The sequence below is a fragment of the Homalodisca vitripennis genome, chromosome 5, assembly GCF_021130785.1.
Source record: "Homalodisca vitripennis isolate AUS2020 chromosome 5, UT_GWSS_2.1, whole genome shotgun sequence".
Lineage (NCBI taxonomy): Eukaryota > Metazoa > Arthropoda > Insecta > Hemiptera > Cicadellidae > Homalodisca > Homalodisca vitripennis.
Window position 1 is genome coordinate 107,642,683 of NC_060211.1, and position 7,240 is coordinate 107,649,922.

The following is a 7,240-nucleotide window of genomic DNA, read 5'->3' on the forward strand; positions in this document are numbered from 1 at the left end:
AGTATGAAATGTTTAAAATTTCACACTTTGCCTGCTTACTTTTGGCAATGTATAGAATGCCTAGGTATTCTATACAATGCCTGATTTTACACTTTGCCGGTAACATATATATATATATTGTAATTTAAATGAAAGACAAATGTAGTAAACAAAATAGCAATGTACAAGAAGTTGATATAAGTATACAGTATACATTATATACATTAAAAATGATCAGAAGCACAAAATATCAATTTTAACTTATAATACCGAATCAATAATATTAATTATGATTATTAATGTTATAACAAAAATTGAAAAAAAAAATTGAAAATTATAATATTATTATTGTCAAGAATAAGATTATGTAAATTACAAAGAAAATATCATTATGTATATAATTTTAAAGTTGTACGATATGTTACATAATTAATTGCCAACTGATTATCTAAAAAATAACACAGTACAATAATATTATGGTAAACTTTCAATAGAACTGGCTGCGATAATAGTATGCTAGACATTTGTAATAGTATGTACAAACTGTAATAACACTAGAATAGACATGTAATAATACTAGGGTAAACATGTAATAGTACTGGGTGCAATAATAATGTGGTAGACATGTAATAGTAAAGGCTGTAAGTACACTACGGCAGACACGTAGTAGTCATGGATATAATAATATTATAGCAGACAGTTAATAGTACTGGCTGTAATAATACTAGGATATACACTACATCCCATTAACTGGTTAATACTGACTGATAATGTTTACAATGTTCTAAAAATGTATTTAGTTGTCAATAATTATAATAGTTTAGAACGTATACAAATATCAAAGGATAAGAGCCTGCTAAAATTGAAGTTGTCTTCCTGAAGAATAGGAAGTTGAATCCTTTGTGAGCCTAAGTTAAGCCTTTGTTAGGGTAGGGTTTAACTCCTTTGTCGCCTAACACTGTTCACTGCCCCCTCCCTCACCTCACACAAGCGTTAGGGAGGCATTCTCAACATACCTTTACTGCACTTCCTTCGTTAAAACACATTTTATCTCACCACTATTTCCCTGATTTTAGTTACTTTTCTAGAAATAAGTTAAATATAAACATTCTAGCTCTCATTTCTAATCTATGGCTAACATTTAAATATATATCAATAAATATACGATTTTTACTTGGTGAATTAAATTTAAAATGTCCTGTGTACTTTATAGTTAATTTATTTTTTAAAATAACAATTTTATTTAGTAAGAATTTAGTCACTGACGGTCAAATATATGTTTTAATTGTTTTCTTTTAAACCTGTCGTATGTATCTTAATAATATTTCATGTCAGTAACAAGTAAACACAGAATTAAATAAACTACGACTATCTGCTAATAACCAAATTAACTGCATACTGCTTAATGGAGACAAAACAACATAACCCAATTTTGTAATCTACTCGGGGAGAACAAACTCTGTTATATATATCTAGCATGCATCACGTGACTTGTAAGACAAGTCCCTTATCACTCTGTATCTGCAATAACTATTTTACACTTTTACTTTCTGCTTTGATGAACGCTTAAACTATCTGTGACAAGTTAGATTGAACAAAACTTAGGATATTATTAATAATTACAGCCTTTTGAGTCTTAATTTGATTTAACTGGACTTAAGGGATAGTCGAGAATGGCCTCCTGCGTTAAAAATACATTAAATAATAAATTTAGTAGTATTCTTGAAGTTTAAAATTGTATCTGCAATTAGTCAAGAACCATTTGTACGTGGATAGATTTTGTATAATTATGAGGAATAAAACTAATTAATACTAGCGTAATAATTACTGCCGAGAAATATAATCTAAAACCTCTTGAAATTCAGAAAAATTACTGATAATGTTTCAATATCAAAATTGTCCAAAATTCCGTTGTTAAATTTTACCATTAAGTGCTCTCTGCATCAGAAAAAAGAGGATACAATCTTTCGTGCCTGTTAAATTGTATATTGATGTTTCTCGCGTATATATAGAAAGTATTGTATAAATAGTGTATCTAGCTCCTCCTTACTAATGTATACAAAGCGATACAACGTATCATAAATGAAAGTCTTTACCGAACTGTCTATAACCTTATCCCATATTATTTGAACTGTTTTATCCTTTGACCTCTTGAAAAAAATCAAAATTGTTCATCCATGGACGAAGAAGATTCTATGCACCAAACTCTCTAGGACGTTTCTATCAAGAGTTATCGCACAGAAGGATTTAAGACAACATACTGATTATAAGAAATCCTTAATAATTCGATTCTTGGATGTCCGGCCTGGTTCTTTATGACTGGTTTTAAAATGGATCAAACAATTTACCTTGAGAAGACATTCAATTTTGACGTATCCGTGAACGAACGTCATAGAACGAACATAAAACCGGTTACACATATGGTGGTAGTTGTTTTCCTGGTGTATACTGAAAGTTCTAAAAATAAAATGACCTTTTTGGAAACACTCGAAAAAATACGCATACTTATGTACATAAAAAACTGTTACTTACCTTGTTTAACTAAACAAGGTAAGTAAAGTTGTATGGTATTGGTTGGGGTCTTGAACATTCTTATTTTTCTTACTAAATAAAGCTAAATTCATTTTCGAGTTTTGACTAGTATTTGATTCATGAATAAGTGTGGCTAAGAAATTTGACGTAATCTGTTAAAGCTATTTATAGGCAAACTGTAATAAACAAATTAATTTGTCTCCTAAAAAGTACGCGCTAATATGAAAATCATTTAAATTTGTTAATGTTATTTTTGTTAACTGCAAAGGTTAAGTAGTTGTGATACGTGATTGTTTATTTCTTTGGAGGGTCAAACAGAATGGATTAAATCCTTTTGAGGTTTTTGTAATTTTATTTTTTCGGTGTTATATTTTAGTGTGACAAGTTCATGTTCGAAAGTTTTGGGAGAGGTTTGCTTAACATAACTACTATTCAACAAAGCCGAACTAATCATTACTTTTATATTTCTTTTATGATTCAAATATTGCTTTAGTTTAAAACAATGGAATAATAGTTATGACAAGGGATCTAACGAATCTCTGTAAGTTTACTACATCAATTAAGGACCTCACTAACGAGCATGACGTTTAAAAGAGTAGTACCCAATTATCTCCAATATTAAATTCTAAGTCGATTTTAGCTATTGTTTTCTTACAAACTTTTGTATAAATAAATGTTTTATGTTTATATATATATAATTGTATAACCTCTAGAAATATTACTACAGAAAGTAATTTTTTCTACGTGGTTTTTAAATCAGTAAATGCCAGTTGTTTCAATAACTGTTCTATAATAGAAACATATACATTTTATGTAATAGTTTAGTTTTGATCAAAGAAATGTTTTGATAACGGTAACAAACTTACTCCCATAATCTACGTTTTGAACTAATATTAAATGTTCAGCGTGATGATAATGTAATAAACTATAATACATATTTTATAATGGTAATATTACAGTTAAATTTTGATTTACTTATTGATCTGCTGATGAAAACCCACTTTGCTAACATTACTAGCTGACATTAACGATACTTATCACTCGACTGGCTTGTAAAAATCGTATTCCTTTATGCCTGTCTGTCCACACGATATCTAAAAAACGAACTGACCTATACACTTTAAATTTTGCATCAAGCTTCATTTCTGAGTTCGACGATGAGCATGTTTCTCCATGGGATTTGGCTGAGCATTAACGAACACTTTTACATTGGTTGGTATGGGCTAACCATGATGGCAACGATAAATGAATTTGTAAATAAACTGAGTACATTCATGTGGCAAGTATACCTATGTCGCTATAGACTTGACATTTTGTATACAACCTCAGCAAAGCCTGTTATGCGTCATGTGTTATGGCATAGTCCTTACTAGTAACAATAGTGACGTAGCCCCCTCACCAATGATTACTACTATTATAGCATATTTTCTTTAAAGTCGAGCTTTAGCCACGCAGTGTTCTAATTAAATTTTGGACGGCCTCAGTTAAAAATTAACATTTTTAACTCAGGGTATTTAAGAAAAATATGTTTTCCATTAGTTAATACATTTCAAATTCAAAAGTCCCGTCCACTCTGATACGTAGACGGTTAAACACTCAATAATGCAACAAAGCGAGGTACGCCATTTCAGCTTTGAGTACGGCACACAACACCAAGCCCATAACCGCCGTCGTTCCAGCCCTTAATTCCATTAATATTCGATCACCCCGAATAGTACAACACTGTCAATGCTGGATAGTGCCAAAATTCAGGCCTATTACTATCCCAATGCTCCCATTCATCGTCTACTTGTGCCTCACGAAATATTATAGGGCCAAACCCTACCTGGTGCTGGAGGTTCTTGTTCAGCCTCATCACTATTACTAAATTTGTCATCTAAATCAAGAACGTTTACTACACTTTCGTTCTATTTGATAGTGAATATTATCATCGTCACTATCAAAGTAAAACCGTACATGCTCAATCGTGCAAAACATTTGCATCACCGCCGCCGCCTCGGCTCGTTGATGCCATTTCAGTTGAAACTCACTTTACATGTTCGTTTGTTGATAAGTTATGATTTCAGTACTATACTCTCGTGGTTTAGTACTCTGCCTATCTCACCGAAGTTTTTATTATTTAAATATTACTATGAAACATACCTTAATTAAGAAAATGTGAATGTATCATGTGAAAAGATATATCTTGATAACGTTTCTATTTCGTTATGTAACGTTTCTGTTTTACATATGAAACTTCATTTTTACATCGATAATTTTGAAGTCATCTTTTAAGCCTATCAGTAGCCTGAGGGGGAGGGGGTTAAACATTTCTTTCCTGTATGATTGACTGTCTGTCTATATATCCTATGGAAATCTCGAGAATGAAATGAGCTACAGGCTGGAAATTTAACATGCAACCTCAGCGAAGCCTGTTACGTGACACATGATACGGCATACTCGTACATTGTTTATTAAAGTAGATACATTAAAATAGGCCGATGAATTCTGAGTTTCTATCACTATTATATAATATTTATAGTGAGTATAATTAAAGAAGGCGTTAGATTTTAATCTACCTTGTCATGGGTTTTGACGAATGTAAATAAAAACAATTTGTATAAACTCAAGTTGAAAATGTTACAGCAAGCAATGTCACACAGCCTTTGTAAGCAGATGATTGATTTTCTCTCCGCTGTCATTATTACGATATTTCCGATCAGCTTTTCTTATCAACTTTTTTATTCTTATTATTTTTTTATTCATCTTACGAAATTGTTTGTGATTTTTTAATTTTGTTTTCAGTCTTTATTTTCGTATTCACATTAGTAGGTTTATTTAAGCTTGAATTGTAACGTATTAAGAACAAATAATAAATATATTTAATTGTGTATTTCAAGGATTGTATTACTTATGTTAAGAACCTGATATTAGTATCATAACATCGTTTCTTTCTTTTTAAGTAAAGAACCTGACATAACAATGTAAATATATACGAAATATTCGTTATATCCCGACTGAGTTAGCTCTGGATGGAAGAGATGTCAAAGTGACACATAGCCTGACATCACATTTCTCATTAGCTGAGGTTGCTTCTGCCATTGACATTACACTAACAACGCACTCAACACTGGAGTCCTGGAGTAGACAAGCCTCTAGCTCCAGCTCCAGGTGTCGGTTAACATTAACGGTCGCATCCTTCCTTCTTGTACATTTTAAAGGATCTGCGTCCATATTTAATGTGTTGATAATGATACTATACAAGAATTTAGGTGTATCATTTGTTCTTTAATCATTGAAAAGCCATATAGGGATTTTTTATTTATTATTATCAATTTTTTTTAAACGTCACACTTGGCCTATACTGGATTTATTACAACCTGTAGGTTACTTCATTCATATGAAATGTATCCTGATAAAGTCGAATACCTTTACTAGCTGAGCGTTAGCGAAGCGTCATCTTAGAGGTTGAAAAAATTGCATGATGTATACCTGTACCTGCCTGCCTGTCTCTCTAACTGTCTATCTGTCTATCTGCCTGCCGGTCTGTCTTTTTGTCGTTTGTCTGTGCACGACATCTTGAGAACGAACTGACCTACAGATTTGAAATGTTGCATGCAACTTGAGCGGAGCCTTGTCACGTGACGTGTGGTGGAGCGTACTCTTACTTTATATATTTAACTTTAGATCTTAAATGTAATATTACATAATTGTATTATAACATTCTAACATGATTAGCGAATTTTAAATCTAAGTTTCTGATAGATAGAAAACTAAATTCCTCCTAATTCTGAATTAAGTCTTAGTTACCGTTGGGTGTAAGTCCGTTGTTGTCAAATACTGTTCATAATCCCCTTACCACCCCATGAATGCTAAACTCGTAATTCTGGCATTGAGTTTGCTAATTTAACGTTTTATCCCATTTACACTAAGTGTCTCAATAAATACAGGAAAGTGTTATGATTCAATAAAAGTGTCAATATTGCACCCTTATTTCATTCATTTATTTTCGGTCACGTTAATAAACCAAAAAGTATTGAAATATTTCCATTCACATTTTATTGTATGTGTATCAGGAAAATAATATACATATTGCGTATGTATAAAATACAACGTTAAAAAAATCATTAACACTATCGGATTTGTTTCTGAATTAAAGCAATTTCTTTACGTAACGAATACCTGGCGTATGTTATATTCTTTCTTTTAGATGTTTGGTTTAACACACTTAACGTCAGTTTCATCAATTATATATTAAATATTTCACAGCATCAGATGTAGAGCCTCTCGTTACTAAATTTCAAAAACTTCATTTCTGAGAATAACAACCTGCTTTTAAAAGTTACTGGACGGATTATGTAACAAATCGTACTAGTGGCGTAACTACATGACAAAGATGTACTCATTTGTATAAATAAAGTCTTTCAAAATAATAATTACTCTTTTATAAATAAACATCTAAATTTAGGTTATTTTCTGTACTTATCAAATCTATTTGTATCATATCATTCATAATTTTTTAATTTCTAAAAAACTGTTTTCATTAATTCATTGTTTTTACTTTTGGCATAATATATTTGTATTGTATATATTGTTATATATTTTATCACATATAGGGTTAAATATCATTTTACATGTGATAAACATTAAACTAGTTGAGTTTTAATTACCATTAAACATTGATGTTTGTATTTATTTGTGTGTTAAACAGAGGCAATATAAATAAAATCAAGGAAATGTAATATCAGTA